Here is a 22216-nt window from a genome sequence, read left to right as displayed (position 1 = left end):
AATTTGTTGTAAAACATGATGTTTTGGTGCTTAATTTGTAAAATCATAACCTAATTTGATGTTTAATAGGCTTTTCCTTAATGCCTCCCTATTATCCAACATATTCGCTTATCCAACATTCTGCCGGCCCGTTTATGTTGGATAAGTGAGACTCTACTGTAACACAATTAAAAACATATAAACAAATAAACAATATAATTAAATCAATTAAAACCAGAGAAGTAAAAACATAATAAAATACATCAACTGACATAGAAACAAAATAAATGAAAAAGAAACAGATCTGGTTTGATAGATTACCCCCTAAATTGAGATTTCTGTAATTTCTTTGCTTTTGAATGCACATTTATGGACTAATTCTAGTCAAACTTTATATTTCTACTTAGGTTAACCCCAATCATATCATAAGCAAACTTATCAGTATCAACACAGGTAATGCCTGTTAACTTTTCTAGTATATCTATTAAAACATAATTGGCACAATGAGAGCACAGTTACCCCTACTTTGGTACAAACGGTCTGCATTTTTCTTCTTTGGTTTTATGAAAAAGCACCTCTCTCCACTCATTTCTTTCCTTTGTCCTTTCCTTCTCCTTTTCATATTCAGTTCATCCACCTTTGCCACCTGATTCTCCTTAGGATGGACCTCCACTAATTAACTGATGTGATACAGCTGTAGCTTTGGGGAATATCTGTGGAGTTATTTTTGGAACATCTTTTTCTCATATAAAAAAGCCTTTATTCTATATACCGTATTTACTCAAATCTAATGTTCACCTGTTTTAGCTAAAAGGCCTCTCCAAACTTTGGGTGTGCATTAAATTCACATCATACAGTAATCTTAGTTTTGAGACAAAGCCAAAAGGGAAACTGCTTCAGGAGCTGCACCTGGAACTTCTATTTGCGGGACATAATCTCTAATTTAATTACCATTGCTCAATGCTGAATAATAATAATAATAATAATAATAATAACTCAGCCGCTATCAGGACCTCAAGATTGAACTTCAAAGACTCTGGCAGAAACCAGTGCAGGTGGTCCCGGTGGTGATGGGCACATTGGGTGCCGTGCCAAAAGATCTCAGCCGGCATTTGGAAACAATAGACATTGACAAAATCATGATCTGCCAACTGCAAAAGGCCACCCTACTGGGATCTGCACGCATCATCCGAAAATACATCACACAGTCCTAGACACTTGGGAAGTGTTCGACTTGTGATTTTGTGATACGAAATCCAGCATATCTATCTTGTTTGCTGTGTCATAATTATAATAATAAAAATAATAATAATAATAATAATAATAATAATAATAATAATAGTAGTTTGAGAGGCCTCAGCTGAGGAGCACAACCAAGAGCACCTAACCCATTAGCATTATGGAGAATCAAACCCAAACGAAGTCTATACTGGCTCGGTCGTCGCCCAGGATAAAAAGGACCGCGGTGGATGCTGCTGATTCTGGACATCCATCGACAAGTGGGCTACGGAATCATCAAAACCCAAATGAACAGTCACAGAAGCGGCAGAAATACACAATGCCAGAAAACCGCACAATTATGAAATGCTACTACAAATCTGAACCTCAAAGGCGTGGCTACCAAAAAAGGATGCATCAGCTATGGAAACAAGAGTACCCTGACTCACAGATAACAGAACCTCGACTGGCTGACCAACGAAGATTCATAATCAGAAACAAAGTGTTCAGTGAAGTTGAACTCGAAGAAATCCAGAAAATTTGCAAAGTAGATTACCATCATACCACAGCACAGACAGCAGCAGAGACTCCAGCAACACTTGGAATGGTGGAACAGATTGAACCAGTAGAAAGTGTGGTGCTTTTGCAAGAATTTGAAGAACCAGCACTTGAAACATCTGCTGAACCACCAGGAACCTTGACAGCAAGACAAGAGCTCAAGGATAAGATCATGGCTCATGCTGCAGCAAATGCGATAAGAAAGCAGCTCCCAACTCTAAAAACAGTGCCCAAGGGACACCTGGCGCCTCTCATGAAAGATGTGAATGCAGTACTCTCCACTGTCCAAATAACATCAATTGAACAAACAAACCAGTATGCCTACAGTGCAGCAGTGATAGTAACAGAAGAACTTGGGCTCCTACAACCAAGGCAGCCCCAAAGAAAATCGACTGGAAAACCAAAGTGGAAGGTCAGGCTAGAGTTGAAAACCAAGAAACTTAGATCAGATGCAAGTAACCTGAAAAATATGAAAGAGAGGAAACTGAAGAATGACAAAATCAAGCAATACCTGATCCGAAAGTACTGGCTGAACACCAGAAAAATTGAAAAAGCTTTGGAAATCGTGAAAGAACAAATTACAGCAACAGCCAGAAAAATTGAAAGGTATGAAGCCAGAATCATCCAGTACAGACAAAATCAACTGTTTCAATCAGACCAAAGACGGTTCTACCAGAGCCTGAACCAAACAACAGACACAGTAACCATAAAGCCAGAGAAAACTGCAACAACGAAGTTCTGGAAAGAACTTTGGGAAAATAATAAAAACTACAACAAAAACGCTGGGTGGATAAAGGAGTTTGAAGGAAAATTCTCACAGAACAAAATGGAACTGATGGAAATAACAACTGAAATGATCAGCAAACGAGTGCAAAAAGTCAAGAACTGGACATCGCCTGGTAGTGATCAACTTCATGGATTTTGGCTCAAACGTCTGATTAGTTTACATGGAAAAATGGCCCAACAATTCAATGAGATGCTGCAGAAAGGAAGTATCAGTGAATGGCTAACAACTGGAAGAACATACCTGATACAAAAGGATCCAGCAAAAGGAGCAGCACCAGGAAACTACAGACCAATAACATGTCTGACCACTATGTTTAAACTACTGACTGGCATCATAGCTGACAGAATTCAAGACTATCTTGAAGAAAAAAACATCTTTCCAGATGAACAGAAAGGCAACAAACGGAAAAGCAGGGGCACAAAAGACCAGTTATTGATTGACAAAATGATTCTGGAGAACTGTAAGAGCCGAAAAGCTAATCTTCACATGACGTGGATTGACTACAAAAAGGCCTTTGACTCACTCCCACACAGCTGGATCATCAAGTGCCTGGACGCCATCGGGATTTGTAAAACCGTTGGCACCTTCATTGAAAACATGATGGAGCACTGAAAAACTGAACTGTTTGTTGGAAATGAAAGCTATGGACTTGTCAACATCAGGAGAGGAATTTTCCAGGGAGACTCATTGTCCCCTCTGCTTTTCATTATCGCCATGATCCCTCTGTCAACAATCTTACAAAAAACAAATCTCGGCTATCAAACATCTAAGAATTCTCACAAAATTTCACATTTGATGTACATGGATGACCTGAAGCTATATGGGAAAACGGAAACTGAAATCCAGTCTCTGACCAACACTGTCCGAATTTTTAGCACTGATATCAACATGGAGTTTGGTTTGGACAAATGTTCGACAGTGGTATTGAAAAAGGGAAAAATCATTGAAAGTGAGGGCATAAATATGCCCAATGGCCAAACAATAAAGTGTCACCAGCCAGAGGCCTATAAATATCTGGGCATATTACAGCTGGACAACATCAAGCATGAACATGTGAAAACTGTGGTCAGCAAAGAATACACACAAAGGGTCAGAAAAATTCTCAAAAGCAAGCTCAATGGAGGCAACACCATCAAGGCCATAAACACCTGGGCCATACCTGTCATAAGATATACTGCTGGCATTATAAATTGGACACAGGCGGAACTGGACAATTTGGACAGAAAAACAAGAAAACTCATGACCATTCATCATTCCCTGCACCCTCGCAGTGATGTTGACCGGCTATATCTGCCTAGAAGATCAGGGGGCAGAGGACTCTTACAAGTCAAACAAGCAGTCAAAGAAGAAGAACATGCCCTGGCAGAATATGTCAAGCAAAGTGAAGAACCTGCTTTGATTGAAGTCAAAAATCAGAAACTCCTCAAAACACAGCAGACAAAAAACCAGTACAAGAAAACCGCACTACAAACTAGAGCTGACAGCTGGCACAACAAAACACTGCATGGAAAGTTCCTTGACAAAATTGAAGGAAAAGCTGATAAGGAGAAGACCTGGCTCTGGCTCACAAATGGGACCCTGAAGAAGGAGACAGAAGGCCTGATCCTTGCAGCCCAGGAGCAAGCCATCAGGACAAATGCAATTAAGGCCAAGATTGAAAAATCAGCTGATGACCCAAAATGCAGACTGTGCAAGGAAGCTGACGAAACCATTGATCATATCCTCAGCTGCTGTAAGAAAATTGCACAGACAGACTACAAACAGAGGCACAACTGTGTGGCCCAAATGATTCATTGGAACTTATGCCTCAAGTACCACCTCCCAGCAGCAAAGAACTGGTGGGATCACAAACCTGCAAAAGTATTGGAAAATGAGCACGCAAAGATACTGTGGGACTTCCGAATCCAGACTGACAAAGTTCTGGAACACAACACACCAGACATCACAGTTGTGGAAAAGAACAAGGTTTGGATCATTGATGTTGCCATCCCAGGTGACAGTCGCATAGATGAAAAACAACAGGAAAAACTCAGCCGCTATCAGGACCTCAAGATTGAACTTCAAAGACTCTGGCAAAAACCAGTGCAGGTGGTCCCGGTGGTGATGGGCACACTGGGTGCCGTGCCAAAAGATCTCAGCCGGCATTTGGAAACAATAGACATTGACAAAATCACCATCTGCCAACTGCAAAAGGCCACTCTACTGGGATCTGCACACATCATCAGAAAATACATCACACAGTCCTAGACACTTGGGAAGTGTTCGACTTGTGGTTTTGCGAAACGAAATCCAGCATATCCATCTTGTTTGCTGTGCCATACAACGTCGTTGTGTTGATAATAATAATAATAATAATAATAATAATAATAATACTGTATTTATTCCCTGCTCTTTCTTCCTGAAGGGTAGTCCTAGTTTGGTGAGGCATCCACATTCTTTGGTAGAGAAGGTTCAAGGCCTTGTCAAAATACTCCCCCCATGACTCCATAGCATTGAACCAAAACAGTTAAAGTGCATTCATTCTATAGCATAAATGCGTCCCAAGATTTTCTTTTCCATTGCTGAAAGCTTGGTGCTCTAACACTTTTGTTTTTAAAGAAGGAATCCTAAACAGGCAGCAACTGTAATGCACTTTTTAAAGCCAAATTACAAAGAGTGCACTTTTTGTCACCACGCATTACATTCACCAGCAAATTCTTTTTTTGGTTTCAGAGTTTTGGAAATTGGGGTGCACATTAGATTCAATGGCACATTGGACTCAAATAAATATTGCGGGTCAAGTGATCAGGGGTGGGGGATTAATATTCTGTCCTTGGGGCTGATCTCATTAATTCTACAGACTCACTCTAGGTCCAGTGAAGAATACAAAATATTTGACAGATCACATAGACTCAGCTATTTTTTGTATAAAAAGAACTTTCATTTAAGAAGTCCCTTAGATTGCTTACACTTGCAACAAAATCTTTGTGTCAATGAAAGTGTAAAGACAATACTGATGTTACATATTACTAAAAAAAAGATTTCTTATTTGCTAAACCTGTTACTCTTGGAGTTTTCATTTTTCAAAAGCAAAAGGTGTAATCAGCAGTTTGTCTCTAAAGTCAATATTCTTTCTAGACTTTACTCTAGAGATGCTCTAGACACATTCCTCAGAAACCTAAATGCCTTCGGGATTTAAATAACTTTCTCCAAAAGATGCACAAACATATTTTGTAGCGAACAAAACCATAACAATGGAAACAGATATCATGCCTTGTACGATTCCCCGCCAACTGGCACTTTAGCATTTTCACCCCCAGAGCATACCTGGCAAAACCAAAGAAACATTGTGCAAGTATCCCAAATCCATTTCACACACAAACACAACCATGACTTCCTCTTATATCCTCCAGGAAAGATTTTGAGACATTGCATGTAAAGGGAAAGGAGAGGAGCCCTGAAACCAAAAATGGATTATTCATGTGTGTTATCTCCTCATGGATTAAACGAGTTGAATTTAAATGGCACCGATTGTTTCATTAAATCCTGTTTTTCCTTCATTTTAACATTTTCATCCATTTTCAGCTGAAAGCTCTTCCTGTCTCCCCTCCAACCTCAATTATTACTTCTGAGTGTTAATCCTCACCCAAGTGGCCCAGATTTTTTTACCCTTTTGTCATAACATCATATTCTTTATAACTTGATGCACAAATTCATTCTTTTGCCCTATAATCCCTATGTGCCATTGCATATGACCCAAACTTTTAAACTACACAATAATTCCATTCTCTTCACTCTTATCCTTCATGTGCTTCTCCTCAGCTCTCCTTGGAAGAAAAGTCTTCCTTTCTTTTACAAGTTGAATTCTTTAGTATTTTTATTCTAGGCGAAAATAACCCATAATGTTATTTTACTTCCTCTAATTATATCCAAGGCAGGAACTACAAATCTCAGCTTGAGAACATGACTAGTCCCCAGCAGTTCTCATCACTGTAAGTCTGCTGGAACTTGTAGTTTTATATCTGAAACACAGTTCCACCCAGAATGCATGGAGACCAGGAGCTAATTCTCTCAAACCTCCCAAACCTTTTATTTACTTCATTTATACCCCTCCTTTCTCACCCCACAGGGGACTCAAGGTAGCTTACAAACTCTGGCAAAAATTCAGTGCTGCCTTTCCCCAAACCATACCTATTCACAACAAATAGAAATATATTTCCTCCTCTGCAGTACCAGTCAAAATAGGACATAATTTCCTACTGCCTTTTTGAGAAAGATTGAAGTATTTGAAAGCAGTATGGGATTATGAAGTGCTAGGTGCAGATGGTGTTGTGTTTTCCGTTGTCCCCACATATTTGGCAGCATTCTGCCTGATTTGGGAGCAAAACGCACCTGAAATCTGTGCTGAAAACTTGGCAAGGGTTGTGAGATTGTTAGAGATCATGAGATTGGTAGAGATGTTTCTAATACAAGTAAATTGGCTTCAATGGCTGAATGTGGTCTACAGGCCATAGTGTAACCACCCCTGATCCAGGGTTTCCACTCTGTCTAGTGTTTGCATGGCATTTTGGAGATCATATCATACAAAGTAATTACATGATGTTGTTTAAAGTATGCAATAATAACTATGAAATTGGCATTTTAGAAGCACACATAGTGATTTATACCATTTATTTTCAATGGCAGGGAAATATTTTTTTATCAAGGCAGGCCTACAGCAAATGACATTATGAGGTTGGATGGCTGGGAAAGGAAGAAGTCCCTCTGGCACATGGCCAGCCCAGAGAGAGATAGGCCCAGAGACCACCACCCTGAAGTGAGCAGAATTCTGGGAAATGTAGTTTAGGGTGGGGCCTTTTGAATTCTCTGCCACAGGGTTCCCAGAATTCTGCTTACTGCCTTGTGCCTCCTCCTCCTCCCTAAACATTTAATGGGGGGAAACCTGTGTCTAAAGAGATTTCAAGATAAAGGGGAATTGTTGGGAGATGAATTAACCCTGTGAAGTAGGCAAAGTTGAGAAGCAGTGATTCCAAACTTTGCCTAGTAGGTTTCCTATTATTATTATTATTATTATTATTATTATTATTATTATTTCAAAGTCTGAATGGGCCAAATTCTTTGATTGTGCTTTTCCTGCCTAGCAGAAAGGGGTTGGGCTGGATGGCACCTAGAGTCTTCTGTAAAATTTATGTTGGTTAAAATTCCTTAAAAATCAGTGGATGTGCAAATCTTTCTGAGACTTGGCAGGAATTATGCCCTGGTTATGTTGTATCATTGAAAATAGAAATACAAGGAGCTATCTTTTGTAGTATGGTTCATAAAAACCTTTTTAAATTCCCAAAAATCAGTGTATGTGTGAAATGTTCTGAAACTTGGGGGGGTTTAACAGTGGTAAATGTGTTCTACAATCGTAGCTAGTTTCATCCTGATAGCCCTAAAAATGAGGGACAAAGAAGCCCCAGAAACTTCCCCACTTACGCAATTACATGATGAAAAAACATTTTCATTATATTGTTATAGTTATGATACAGAGACCTTACAATATTTTAGAAAGACTTTAAACACCCCCCCCCCCCCGCAATTTAGTAATTTGTATTGAAACATTTTTTTTCATTGATCGGACAGGCCATATATGGCTGGGATTACACTTTAAAAATGTACCTGTTCTGACTTACATACAAATTCAACTTAAGAACAAAACTACAGAACCTATCTTGTTTGTAGCTTGGAAACTGCCTGTATACCACATAGTTTGCACTATATTCTGTAAGTTCTCAAATACTCTGGAAGATGCTGCTAATCTTGGAGAAAAAGTTCTACTGCTAAACAAGGTTGGTTTTTGCATACAAAATGTGGAGCTGAGTGCAGAGAGAGATTATTCTTTCATTCTCAATGGGTAGCATAAATGTCTCGGGTAGCCTGCATCCATTGCTACATATCTAAATGTTCCTTTATCTGTTACAAATGCTGATAATTAAATATATGTCTTTGCATGGGATACAATACTTACTATGAGACTAGTACAATAATACCACCCTTTCATCACTATCTACCATTTGCCGGAACTAGAATGATAACTAATGAAATTATAAACCAAAACAATATGTAAATATGCTTTGTTTCGAATAACCTTGGGGAATATTTTTTTCAATATTTTTTCTTGGCTTAGTGAAAGATTATGCTGAACCATGCTGTGGAAGCATCTTATCTTTGTGAACAGATTTCAACAGGTGCCAATATCAATCACTGCCCAAATACTTGCTATTGACTTTATTTATTTATTTATTTATTTATTTTATTCTTTCCTCTCCCAGACTCAGGATGTCCAACAAAGATTAACAGCAGTATAAATATGTTATTTTAAAAACCTAATGACATATACAGTTAATTAAAAAAAACTAAACATAGAAACATATGTAAACTATATTAATGAGGCCATACACCACCAAAATCTCAATCAATTTCTAATAGTATGACAGCATAAAAATGTTTTGATTTAGGACCTCATCACATTTGGAAAATTCCCTGTTGTAGAACAATTTGCCTATGCAGCCAGCACGGACCTGTCGGATCTCATTACATGATTCACAGCTACTTCCGGCAGGGCTCCATGATAGTTACGTCAAAGAAGTGTTCTACAACAGGGAATTCTGGAAACCACCCATGTTCAGATAGAAAATCATGGTAACAGCACAGGAGCACGCCGGAAAGATATGCTTTCCAGTGTGTGATGGGCAAGTGGGTAATGAAGGCAATGCGGGGCACTGGGTGATAGATTCACCTTGCTGCCCCATGATTTGCCTCACTAACCTATAGATCCCCCTGCTTTCCTCCCCATCAAGGACCTCCATGGGAGGAGGAGAATGGAAGGAGATTATGAATGAGCCCACCCTGACCTCATTGAGTAAGGAGCATCAAGGTTTGAGAGCCCTTTCACACTTTGAGCAAAACTGGAATGTAAGACCTTTCTGTTCATGATGAATGGGTGTTAATTGAAAACAACTAAACTGGAGGTTCTTAAGGGAGAGGGAGAAAGATGAAATCATTTGTCTCTCTCTGTGATGTTGCATTTCCAAGACAGTTTTAATAAAAGCTATTTAACTGTCCCTTTCATTGGTTTTGCCATTCTGTTTCAGAACTTTATCACATGATGCTGCTATTCCATGCCATTCATGAGATCAGGGATAGCAGCAGCTTGTTAGCATAGTGACTCTCATTATCCCACTGCTACAAGTATTGTGCAACTGCAATACTTTGGCAGTGTGCGGTCCCATGGTCATGCTTTCAGGTGAGAGGTGTAACACTGCCCTCCCACTGGGTTGTTTCTCATTTGTTTATTATTCTGTTAAATATACTTAGAGAACAATTCCACTCCCTGACGTCACTGCCATACCAGCATAGAAGCACTTGAGATCATCTCACCAAATTGCAGCAGTAATGTGATCTGGGGCAATTGATGAGCTGCCTTTCAATAGCAGAGGACAGGTTTGTCACAGGGAGGTGGTGGACTGGCAATGGATATCGCATGATGCCATGCAACAGCAATGGCGACAGTCCTGCTTCTATACTGGTAGGCTATCTCTGAGTGATAATTCTAAATGGCACACAGGTTCTATATACCTAAAGATAGATCCTAAATGGCACATGTGATCTATATACCCAAGCCAAACATATTCATTTAACCACCTTTTATTTTTTTTATAGCTATTCTATATTGCATGACAATATTCATAAGTCTATTTTTAAAACAAAGCATTATGTTGATGCTTATGAATGCTTAGGGTCAGTACTACCTGTCAGAATTTTACTTATTCAGAACACAGGGGAAAGAATGACTGAAACAACCAAGAAGAACATGCCTGAGAAATTATTTGCTAAGACTACATGCACTTCCAAAATACCAAAACCTGCCTTCTCTGAGAAATGTAAGTAATAATCTGAGATGCCTGGAGGGCAAGCAGCAATGACTACATGTAATGTAGTCTTATCTCAAAATCTTTAATATGCAATATCGCTGGAAATATGTAATTAAGCACAGCTCTAAGGGTCTTCCCAATAAGCTCAGTTCATTATGCACTAATTTGCAAATTTTATAAATGTTAATTAAAAATATGAAAGATTGAACAGTTGCATGTCATATCTTTGTTGAAATGAGCAGCATATTAAATAGTCACAAAACACTGGGAATATTTTATTGTGGGGATCTATTTAACAACGTTGTCTCTTATTTACATTGACATTTTAAAAGCAGTTGGTCCAAAGTGGCAAAAACATGCGGCTATTTCCAATAAACCAGAAGTGACATGAGGTCGTTTTTGCTTGTGGGAAGTAGATGAAATAATGCTGGGTCCCATGATTTGTCATGATAGAGGAAGGAGAACAAACAGAATCAAACTACCATGATTGCATGCTAGTTTTGTTTTTTGTGCAACATAAGGCCAGAATTATTATTGACCTCTTTGAGTTTGCCAGCTAGAGAAGCAAGGGAAAAACATCTGAACAACAGAAAAGATCTCAACATTAATAAAACATAAAACCATTTCCACTATTTCTCCACAGTGTTAATGAAACCATTCTCATAACAAAAACTGAGAGAATCAAAGGAAATGTACTTATATGATACACTACATCCAGGAACAAACTCTCCCAATGCTGATAAAATGGGAAAATCTCTGAAGATATGAATTCCACATTTTAAATTAATCTCACAGCATTATCAAGTCTAGGAATATAAGGAAGTTTACTTCTGCTCTTCTGATAATAGGCATTTAGGATTTTATTATACAAATTCACCATCCCACTATAGTTGGGTTATCGTTGAAAGTAAGTACATGTTTAGTTCAGGAAATGCTAAAAACATGGCTGTGAGACCAAGCCTTCAGCTATAAATTTACCAGTGCAATATGTAAACTCGGAATAGTGCAATGACAACTGAAATGACCTCAGACGATGGTATTGGATTGCGTAATTTTAAATTAATGGTTTTAATGTTGATATGTTTTAATGGTTGTTTTTAAGGTCTATTTTTATTTTATTGGTGGAACGGTTTTAGCATCAAATTGTTGCCTATATATATATATATATATATATATATATATATATATATATAAGCTGCTCTGAGTCCCCTGTGGGTGCGAAGACCGGGGTATAGATGCGGTAAATAAATAAATAAATATCATATCTCTCTAAATTTCACACGATTTGTGCAGATTTGCCAATGTGAAGCCCTGTGATTAACCTCATAATTCTGCCTTCCCACAATTCTGCTGTTTTCCTTTTTTTATTTTTAGTGCAATAGCAGAATTGTTGTATTTAAAAACAAAAAACGCAAATACAAAAATATAAACTAAAAAGAAAATGGCCAGCTTGGAAATAGCAATGGAAAGGAGAGAAGGAGAGAATCTTGTTCCCTGGTGTCACTTTGCTGTTGGCATGATGTCACAAAAGTGAAAGAGATTCATCTCACCAAAGGTAGTGACATGACAGGAACATTGCAAGATTGTAAGCTATGGATAGGTTTTTCCTGTTAGTAGCTAGGGACAGGACAGTCATGGGATGGAGGCAAACCACCAGTGGGATACACATGATGTCATGTTAAGGATTATCACCAAAGATAACATTTCAGCTGCAATGCCAATTTGCCTGCCTCATGTGACAGAGTCCTTAGAAATAAAAAGTATTTTGTATTAGAAAATGATAATCAAACATAATAAAATGATCATCTATAAATCTGCCCAGCTAGTCCATCTATACTACCAAAAGGAGAAGGAGAAGAAGGAGGAGAAGGAGGGGGGGGGGGCAAAAGAGGAGGAGGAGGAGGAGGAGGAGGAGGAGGAGGAGGAGGAGGAGGAGGAGGAGGAGGAGGAGGAGAAAGAATTCAGGGGACAACCCAAATGTTATGAAACTTGGTGGGCTAATGGTGGTAGATGTGTCCTTCAAGTGTGGTCATTTTCATCCTAAAATGATGGGAAGGAGGAGGAGGAGGAGAGGAAGAAGAGGAAGAAGAAGCCAAGACAGTGCAGAAGATGATGTTAGGTCAACCCACTGTTTTGCTTATCATCTAACTTCTTCTGGTTGCTCATTTGTGACCCCAAGCTACAAGGTCATGCACATCAGTCACAAAGTCCAGTCATATCTACCACATTGAATGGTTCCTTCTTGCTTTTAGTGATTTCACTTTTATTCTTACTTTCTCTCACCGGTTTCTAATTTGGCAGATAATAATTTCTTCCAGGGATAATAAATCAGAGATTTTATTTCAAAGAGTTATCCTAGCAAACGGGGTATGGATCTTAAGGTTTCTGAACAAGCTCTTGCTACAGATGAAATTGTGACCAGAGGGTATAATTTTTTCTCCAAAGAAGTGCTCATATAGTTCCAAGTCACATGAAAAAAAGTCCCTGTTCTGGGAACCATATATATCATATCAAAGAGACCTCATCTAAAATGATTCTGCACCTCTATTTCAGACATGACATTTTAGAAGTGAATTTATTTGATGGGGTTGGAAACAGGAACTCGAATGGCATCTTGCTTCTCACCAAATGCAGAGAGCACAACCTTGTCATCACCAACACGCTCTTCCGCCAGAAAAACAAGCTCAAGACATTTTGGAAGCACCCCTAGTCAAAGCATTGGCACCTCTTGGACTATGTAATTACATGTGCCAGAGACTACCACATGTGCTTCTCACAAGAGCCATGACCGGTGCTGATGACTACTGGACAGACCACAGGTTACTCCAATCCATGATGGCTATCAAGATCGCCCGCAAACACAGACTCCAAGGAAGAAGAATAAGGCATAAAATGAACACCCAAGCCCTTCAGGAGCCCTCCAAACGAGCCCTTCTCCAAAAAACACTTAAGGATCATTTACCCATAGAAAACCCCAAAAACGGTGAGGAACACTGGAACAAACTGAAGACCTCCATCATCACAGCCTGTGAAGAAACCACTGGATATCAAACTAAGAAACATCAAGACTGGTTTGATGATAATGACAAAGAGATCCAACAGTTAATTGATAACAAAAGGAAAGCCTTCCAAACATGGCAGAGAGACACCAACTGTGCTGCTAAGAAAAATACCTATGCTAGTGCAAAAGCTGAGGTCCAAAGAAGGACCAGAGAACTCAAGAACATCTGGTGGACAAAGATGGCTGAAGAAATCCAACACTCTGCAGACACCCATGATGCTCGGGGATTTTTCAAAGCCACAAAGATCATCTACGGACCAAGAAACCATGGCATACAACCTCTACCCTCATCAGAAGGAACCAAACTTCTGAAGGACAAAACATCAATTGCACTACGTTGGAAAGAGCACTACCAGAACCTTCTGAATCACAGCTCCAATGTGTCCAAAGAGGCCCTCTCACAAATCCCGCAACAACAAACCAGGGATGAGCTTGCAGCACTGCCTAGTTTGGAAGAAGTCAGCAATGCCACCAGCCAACAAAAAAAAAAATAACAAAGCCAGCAGACCTGATGGGATCCCTGCTGAAATCTTTAAAGAGGGTGGACCCGAGCTGATACAACAACTCAACCAGCTCATTGAAAAAGTGTGGGTGACCAAGAAAATCCCAGCAGACTTCAAGGATGCCACCATCATCACCCTTTTCAAGAAAGGGGATAGAACAGACTGCGAAAACTATCATGGTATTTCCCTTCTAAACTCCGCTGGGAAAATCCTCGCAAGAATCCTTGCAAACCGCCGTCCCCCTGTTTCAGAAGACACCCTCCCAGAATCCCAGAATGGCTTCTGCCCCTCCAGAGGAACAGTGGACATGATCTTCACTGCACAACAGCTCCAAGAAAAATGCAGGGAACAAAATCAACCTCTGTACATGGCATTCATTGACCTTGCAAAGGCATTTGATACAGTGAATCGCAGCGCACTCTGGACCATCCTCCAAAAAATCGGATGCCCTGACAAATTTGTGAACATCCTGCGGCTCCTCCATGATGACATGATGGCAACAGTCTTGGACAGCAACAGCTCCCAAAGTGACCCATTTAAGGTGGAATCAGGTGTCAAGCAGGGATGTGTTATTGCCCCCACCTTATTTTCCATCTTCATCGCTATGATACTTCACCTTGTTGATGGGAAGCTTCCCACCGGAGTGGAAATCATGTATCAGACAGATGGCAAGCTATTTAACCTCAGCAGACTGAAAGCCAAAACCAAGGTCACCACAACATCTATTATAGAACTCCAATATGCCGATGACAACTTAGTCTGTGCGCATTCAGAAGAAGACCTACAAGCCACTCTAAACACCTTCATAGGAGCATACGAGAAGCTCGGCCTCTCATTGAACATCGAGAAAACCATAGTGCTCTTCCAACAGGCACCAGCTAACATCTCTGCAATGCCAGGAATACAGCTTAATGGTGTAACATTAGAAAACGTTGACCATTTCCACTACCTTGGCAACCACCTCTCCACAAAAGTCAACATCGACACTGAAATACAACACCGCTTGAGCTCTGCAAGTGTAGCATTTTTCCGAATGAAATAGAGAGTGTTTGATGATTGGGACATCCATAGAGATATCAAGGTCCTTGTTTACAAAGCCATTGTCCTCCCAACCTTGCTCTATGCCTGCGAAACGTGGACAGTCTACAGGCGTCACACTCAACTCCTGGTGCGTTTCCATCAGCATTGCCTCAGAAAAATCCTGCAAATCTCTTGGGAAGACAGGCGGACAAATGTCAGCGTGCTGGAAGAAGCAAAGACCACCAGCATTGAAGTGATATTCCTACACCATCAACTCTGCTGGACTGGCCACATTGTCTGAATGCCTGATCACCGTCTCCCAAAGCAGTTACTATACTCCGAACTCAAGAATGGGAAATGTAATGTTGGTGGACAGGAAAAGAGATTTAAAGATGGGCTCAAAGCCAACCTTAAAAACTGTGGCATAGACACTGAGAACTGGGAAGCCCTGGCCCTTGAGAGCTCCAGCTGGAGGTCAGCTGTGAACAGCAGTGCTGCAGAGTTCAAAGAGGCACGAATGGAGGGCTTAAGGGAGAAACGTGCCAAGAGGAAGGAGCGTCAAGCCAACCCTGACCAGGACCTCCTTCCACCTGGAAACTGATGTCCTCATTGCGGGAGAACTTGTGGATCAAGAATAGGTCTCTTCAGCCACCTACGGACACACCCCCAAGACCCCACAACTGGAAGACCGTCATCCTCAGCTTACGAGGGATCGCGTAAGTAAGTAAGTAAGTAAGTAAGTGTTGCAATGAGCAACTGGGCTCCTATATTTCAGTCAAGCATCAAGCAATTTTATGAGGACTGAAACAGATTGTCTACCTTTTCCAGCAGAAGAACCATGCCTTATTGGGAATGGGTTGTTGTCAAGTATGTACCACCAAAAATATTTGCTTTAGCTTCTGAGATTTAAGTTACTGTATATCTGTAGATACTATTATTATATACTATTATTTCAATGCAGCAGATTTATTTCACCCTTAAATAATATTTCATTCAGAATAATATATATCTAGTTTCCAGGACCTACTGGTTCCTAGTTTCATTGGTACATGAAGTTAAACTCTCAGGCTCTGCACTGCCATATGCTATTAGGCCTTGGCTGTGACTTTCAAAAATATTTTCATATTCTTTCCTCCTTTCCTTTTCTGCTTCAAATTGTCAAAAACCATAACTGAGGACAAGTTAATTTATACCCAAGGTGGAGCTGTGTGATAAGGACTCATCCCAGTATCCATGGATGAATTGCTTCAGCAGCTACAGCTCTGTATTTGCCATTACTGAAATCATTGGGGGTTGTCTTTTTTCTCAAATAACTACTTGGCCTTCCCAAATATTCAGACTGTCTATGTATATGCTTTTGAAAGGTATCTAAGAATCCATCACTACCTGCTACAAGGTTAATATAAATATTCAATAAACCATAACTTTATCATAGATTGGAGAAGTGATGGAAAGTGCCTGCAAAGGAACTAAGTTATAGAACTTTGCTGCATGCATATCTGTATATATGTACATGAACAACTCAATAGCATGCTAATCAGTACCAGCAAGGTGACAGTGAACATGAAATGTTGTGTGCTTTTTCTTTCTTTTAGTTAGGGATGTGGCTCTTCCTTCACTAGCTGGATATTTGAATAAGTAAACAAATCAGCACTATCCTATTTAAATGCTGAGTGGTGATCATCAGTTCCTTTCTACTGGTGGCTGACCCAATTTCAATCAAAACACATTGCTTTAAATGTACGCTTTTAATACAGCAATAAAACATTTGTCTATATAGACACATTTTAAAATATACTTATATTCTGGCTAAAATAATGGCAGGGCATTGTAGTATGCAAGCACCTGAAATCTCCTAACCCATAAAACAGGAGTAATTGTGAAATTCTAACTAGGTTCTTCCTTTAGGGCTCAACACAGCACTGCAAACAATTCAAAAATAGTCCAATTAATGCATTCTTGTCTTTAGATCCCAATACCTTCTGGGGAACTTGTCTTCCAGTGCTGCTGGCTGGACTGACAAAAATGTATGCCCTTATCATGTGTAACAGAAAAGTAACATTCCTTGAACTTTAGTAGCACTAATATCCCTTAAAGCTAAGCAGAATCTCCCTTAAAAATGGTGCATGGAATTATTAGTATTCCTGGAAACATCCCATGGTTTAGCCTTAATAAGCTTCAAAACAAGGCTCATACTTCCATGTATCTTGTTTTAAAACTAAACTACTTATTTTAAAGGATAATTTCTGATGACACAGCAACGGGATGTGTGGCACGTCTAAATGATTGTGGGACAATTAGGTCCACCACCCAGACTTTGTGTGCCCTTCTCTTAAAGGCTATAAATTAAGTAGGGAAGAGAATAGTAATGAAACCCTTTAAATTAGAGAGAAACACAAATGGAAGTTAGGTGGGAAAACGGAGAAAGTCATATCACAAAAAAGTGCCAAGAGAAGCAAGAAGATGGCAGGAGAAAAAGCAGTAATGGGATCTGGCCAGACAACTGAAGACAGCAGACAATGATCTGAAGAAGCAAACTTTCAACACAAGGGTAGCCATGTCTAAATGGAAAACCACTCCTCACGGTAAAATTCATAGGTGAACATCTTGGAAAAGATACCATTCTATTTTACTATTCCAATAAAATGTGCTTCTATTTTTCAAGACATGATGCTAGTCCAGAATCACTTCTGCATTGCTCATTCAAGGAAAAGCAGTACTTTATGACCTTTTCTTTAAAGAGTTAAACAGAATAATTAAATGCATTAAATTATAATTGAAACCTACAGTGCCATTATTGGCAGCTCAGCTCCTGAGATTTTACCTTTAATCTACACATCACATCTCTTGATAATGAATAGTACTATAATTAAATGCATCTGCAATGATAATAAGAAGGGACTGTTTAAGTCCAGTAATGTTATTCACAGTTAACAGAATCATAAACAGACGGAACAAGAAAATAATTTGATTACAGTTCATTCATGACTAGAATACATGTTTTTAACTTACTTTCACTTAACGTTTTTTGTGAAACCCTGACTAGATTACCAATGTCTTATTGAAACATCAGCAGGCAAAAGGCACAAGAAAAACATGTGAAATGAATTTAATTTGACTGAACATCATATAAGAGAAGTTAATAAAAGGCACCTGAAGCAAAAAATTTATGTACATATTTTCTTATTCTACTCATGCACAGAACAGAAGTTAACCATCACTGCTTATATGATCTTTTGATTACTCCTCATTTATTGAAAAAATCTATTTTTCCTATATTAGAACATTCAACTGAATGGCCATAACCCATGGCTCTTGCCATGCTACAAGAAGGTTGTTAGAAGAAATGAGATGTCTGTTAGAGAAAAGAAACACCAATCGATCCTCCCCTGAATTTCATAAATTATCCAGGACATGCAGAGAAGCAGGAGATGTGATAACAAGGATTATGAGAAATCACGATTTTACTCCACAGCTGAAGCCAAAAGGAGTCTTAAAAAGACTGCTCATGATATGGCCGAGTATAGATTGACAATCACATGTTTAAAGACTAGCAAAGGCAACTGAGTCACTTTCAAATTTCTCATTGAGCCGAATTTGCAATTGTTTCACACTGACCTATTTAACAGTGCTCTACCACAACAGCTTCAGCCTCCTTCTCCATATAACACCACCCTTACTTTTTGGCTAAGCAACAGCAAAGTGTAGTTTTGCATTCATATTAATGAGGATATCGAGACAAGCTAGAAGAGTGTACAGCAATTTGCTTTTGATTGAACCTACAGGTTTCTAGCAGTCTCATCACATGAGGCAAATTGAGCATCCTAGGATCCTTTTGGGACACTTCCTCCTCACCAGACGCTGAATGTAGCGTGGCTTCCAGCAAAGTCCCGTGGAAGAAGTGTCCTGAAAGCGGTGCAGGAGGTTTCCCTCAGAAAACTATGGGGCCAAGCCACTGTGACAATGCTTCCTCACATGGGATGGGGAAGCATCAACTGCGACTGAGGCGGGGCATGGGATGCTAGGATTGCCCCGCTGCCCCACTGATTTGCCATGGTTGGTGGTGATTCACCCTGCATGACCTCATCCATGTGATGAGGTCCTAGGTTTGAATGCAAACTACTTTTCCACTTTGAATGCAGTTGGTGGAAACTGAAGTAAGCTAAAGTAAGTAATTTGAACATTTTAAAATCAGTTTGGAAAGTGGGAGGAAAGATTGCTAATTAGGTTTGTTCCTGCCAAAGTCCTATGAAATGCCTGGACATTGTGAAATATGTTTTATTGCATAAATAAACATTTACCATTGTTCCCTAAGGCCCCTTCTACACTACACTATATCCCAGGATCTGATCCCAGATTATCTGCTTTAAACCGGATTATGTGAGTCTCCACTGCCAGATAATCTGGGATCAGATCCTGGGATATTGGGCAGTGTAGAAAGGCTCTAAATCTACATTCTCTTCAGAATTCATTTCCATTACTTTTAATTCTGTATTTACTTAGGCTGGATCCACACTGCCCTATTATTTGTTTGAATGGGATTGTATGAATCTCCACTGTCAGATAATCTGGGATACACAGAAAATCTGGGATCGGATCCTAGGATATAGGGCAGTGTATAACCAGCCATACTCTTACGAACAGCAAAGATAGTCAAAGCACACCGTAGCCTCAGCTCACTGTGCTTTAAGCTAAGTACAGTGAAAGAAAAATACTGATCATTACATCAATACTGCAGTTTTGTTTAAAAATAGGTATTATATATTTTTCTGATCTGTGGATCAATATACAAATTGGAAATCTATGAAAATTAATAGACATAATGTCTGTACTGCATTTTAATTTTTTTAGCAATGTATTATTAATTTAATTATCAGAATAATGCATAAACCAATGACAAGGCAAATTTGGAAGAATACAGGAACCAGCAATTCAATAAAGGATAGCACTTATTAAAGCGCATAAGTTAATTGAGTAAAATAAATTAGGTGATTGTAACTATTAAATTAAAAGAGAAAGCAATTGAGACAAGATAAACTTTTTTGAAATGAAACAAAAAAGACATTGTAACAGAGACTTAATTTAACTCTAATTATCATCTGTGTTCTTTCTAGAAATCTTTATAGCTTGTCATATTTTATAGATTTTTCATTATAACCACCCTGTTCTGTGTATCTGACTTTTTCTTTAGTTCTATAATAAAAGTTTTTCACCATAATTTGGTTTAAAAAGGTAATTGTATTTCCAGAAATCAAGCTCCCAATAAGATAACCTTAATATGCATATTACAAAAACCAAGGGTAAGTGTACTGTAGTAATTGCAGAGATGGTTTTGTTAATAGTGGCACAAAGCACTGCCATTCATTTATCAGCTCATACAGCAACTGTGGCTTTTACAAAGAAATCTATTTCTGCTGAAATTTAGAACATAGTCTCTTGAGCACTTTTAAACCACACAAAAAGTATGTGGGAATGCACAGGGCAAACAGCAAACCTCTCATTATATACACATTGCTTGGGATGACTTTTAAGGGCCCACATTAATGTTATTATTTAAGTTAAACTGTGCTTTAATCCCACAAGGCATAATGTGGCAGACAACACAGATGATAACAAAATTTGCCTAAAAGAACAATCTTTAAATAAGACATCCTGTTAAAAACAGAATTAATTTAATAGTTCATTAAATATTCAGAACATGATGCTGAAGCACCTGCCTAACACTATTAGGACATTCTTCTGTAACAGCCAGGCAAGAGCCAAAAACATAGGGATGCCAAATCTCAGGGCTTAGTTTTTTGTCTGCAGTTTTCATAGATAATCTCCCGAGAAAAGATGAAGGTACAAATTCACCCGTTCTGGTGGGATCTCCTCCACACAAGAGCAAACAGTCATGTACAAATCTCCAGCCCAGCTAGGAGATCAGCAGCTTGCTACAATTTCCAAGGTTTGATCAATTGGTTGCTATAACTTTAAAAAACTCTCTGAGGTTCTATTTATTTACTAAGCTTCTTTGTTCCCTACCAGTCCTTGTAACACCAGAGCTACTCTGCATGTGTATAGGCTAGAATTATTGTCAAAGTTGTGTCCCTTTAAGTCATTTCTGATTTATGGAGACCCTTAAGACAAATTTATCACAGGATTTTCTTGACAAGTTTTGTTCAGAGGGGGTTGCATTTGCACCCTTCTGAGGCTGAGAGAATGTAACTTGCAAGATGATCCAGTGAGAAGTTGAACTCTGGTCTCCAGAGTTGTAGTCCAACATTCAAACCACAACACCACGTTGGCTCTCTTGAAGCTAGATTAAATATCTGAATCCTATCTCCCCGGCTTACAAGAGAGTACATGGTGCAACTATGGAACAAATGAAGATAGGGGGTGTTTCACCATTAGTAAAGAGTTTTACTAATAGTTTTGGCCCACATATCCTTAATACCATCTGAAAATTTGTATAGACAAGCAACACTAAAATGAATGGAAGCTATGCAAATACAGTTTAGCTTGCAATTATGCCTGCCCAGCCTTAATTTATTCATTGTTCCGGTTTTCCAACACTTTATTCCCAGCTCTGACTCTTTTGTTGCGATTTGCACAAGCCTTGCCCTTGTCTCTCAAATTGGACATGCCCACTTTTTCCAGTTACTGGGGTGTGATGTTGACTGATGTATATTATGATGTTTTTACTTTTTCAGTTTTTAATTGTTTTAATTGTACTGTTATTTGCTATATGGATTTGATTTTGTGCCTTTGAATTCTTGTTTATGCTGGGCTTGGTCCCCATGTAAGTCGCCCTGAGTTCCTTCAAGAAGTTGGAGGTGGGTTATAAAAATAAAGTTTTTATTATTACCTTACCATGTTCTTTTCCACCCGCCATTCATTCCAGTGTGGTTTCAGCAATAGAAATGCATGTTGGGAGTGGGCCCTTTGTGAATTCTGTAATAAATGAATCACAGAGCCTTTAATGTCATACTTCAAAAGAATTTCCCTCCTATTTTCAACTTTGCTAAACTCAAAGCTATAATTTTCAGCTTACTAAAAAGATACAATCATATGACTTTACTCTATTTAGCCCCTTAATGGGAGTTACAATTCTTACATGGGTTGTCTTGTCTCCCAGTAGCATTTATTTAATGAGTGTGACAATCCCATCATGTGTCTTCTTTTCAGTAACTAATTATCTTGTTTAAAATCCCCA

The 22216-nt window shown here is 39.0% G+C and overlaps 1 protein-coding gene across 4 annotated transcripts in view; it reads right to left on the bottom strand.

Moving 5' to 3' along the window:
• The window catches only part of nav3 (neuron navigator 3), a 587869-nt gene that overhangs the window by 469495 nt on the left and 96158 nt on the right, over positions 1–22216 (bottom strand). The window contains exon 2 of one of the 4 annotated variants that reach the window (XM_016993769.2): positions 21869–21954. The exons of 2 other annotated variants lie outside the window; for them this stretch is intronic. The gene's annotated coding sequence lies outside the window, so the exon portion shown is untranslated. The remainder of the gene's footprint in view (positions 1–21868; positions 21955–22216) is intronic. One more of the 4 variants, XM_062980879.1, reaches the window with a different exon arrangement.

The sequence above is a fragment of the Anolis carolinensis genome, chromosome 5 (genome assembly GCF_035594765.1).
Source record: "Anolis carolinensis isolate JA03-04 chromosome 5, rAnoCar3.1.pri, whole genome shotgun sequence".
Classification (NCBI taxonomy): Eukaryota; Metazoa; Chordata; class Lepidosauria; order Squamata; family Dactyloidae; genus Anolis; species Anolis carolinensis.
The sequence above is the reverse complement of the archived record's forward strand: the minus strand, read 5'-3'. Positions and strand labels throughout refer to the sequence as shown.